The sequence below is a fragment of the Plasmodium inui genome, assembly GCF_000524495.1.
Source record: "Plasmodium inui San Antonio 1 unplaced genomic scaffold supercont1.108, whole genome shotgun sequence".
In the NCBI taxonomy this organism is placed as follows: domain Eukaryota; phylum Apicomplexa; class Aconoidasida; order Haemosporida; family Plasmodiidae; genus Plasmodium; species Plasmodium inui.
This window is the reverse complement of record NW_008481942.1, coordinates 1-1,247: the sequence shown is the minus strand read 5'-3', so window position 1 is coordinate 1,247 and position 1,247 is coordinate 1.

Genomic DNA, 1,247 nt, shown 5'->3' with positions numbered 1-1,247 from the left:
TCTGATACAACAATTAATATTGTGTTATTCCATACGGAGTCTCGACTTGGAACTCGATTCCACCTCCTGAAGTCTCCTCGTAAATCCTCATTTGTCATTTTTTCCCACATATCTTTAGACACAATCCAACAACTAACTCGTTTGGGCAGGTTCTTTGTTTTCATTGTTAGACAAGTTTTGATTGTTCTATCATAATCTCCTTGCAGAGATGGCAGAACAGGACTGCAGGACTTAATTTTTCCGATGTTTTGGTTCCAGAATCTTCCTTTTCCTAGAATTAGTGTCCTAATAATTGCCTTCTTTTACGTTAGTAAACTTGATACTTTAGGGAAGGAAACACTGTTCACCTGTCAGGTGCTAACTTTATACCAATATACTTATTCTGCTTTACTTATGATCATCATAGATTTTGTGCAGCATTATTCTCAGGTTCCATCTAGTTTACTTTATCTCTATACCTTCCTTGCCACGCTCAAGATTTATATAATGTCCTTTAATTGATACGTGTTATCTTGTTCAAAGGGTTAAAATCCAATGTATGAAACCAGCTGCCGTTCCTGATCCTGCCTGAGTCTTTTTAGAATATTTTATACTAGTCTTGGTGTTATGGGCTAATATTGGTTCTTTCTTAGGTTATTGCTATTTATTCAGCATTCATTATTGGATATTTATTTTTATTATTTCACATCTAATTCCTTCAGGAAAAATTAATTAGTTCAGAATATTTATCATGAAGTGAGTCCCTTAAGTCACTCAGTAGTGTCCCCTTGTTTTTTTCATTTATCCTTTTTATGACTCAGAGTCAGTTACTTCTCACTAGAAATTCTATTGCTCCTTATTCGTGTTTCGATCTCGAGACGTAACTTTTTATATTGTTATCTCTTCTGACAGCCTGGTTCATAGGCTACTAAAGCTTCTGCATATATGTAATTACCTAGGTATTGATTCGATAACTATATATACATATAATGTCTTTTAATATTAGACTTATATATGCAGTTTCCCGAAACAAATGAGAAAACCAACGTTAAATTAATTGATTTATGTTAATTGCCTCATGAAATATAGTATTCCTTGAACAAAATAACTACTAATTAGAAACTTAGTAAAAGATCAGAAACCAGGCAATAGAATATTAAGAAATTATATATATCCTGTTGGGAGGAATAACATCCATGAAATTAATAATAGAACATTTTTAGTTATTTGACTTAATAACAGGAAATCTATTCGGTATAAAAGAACAA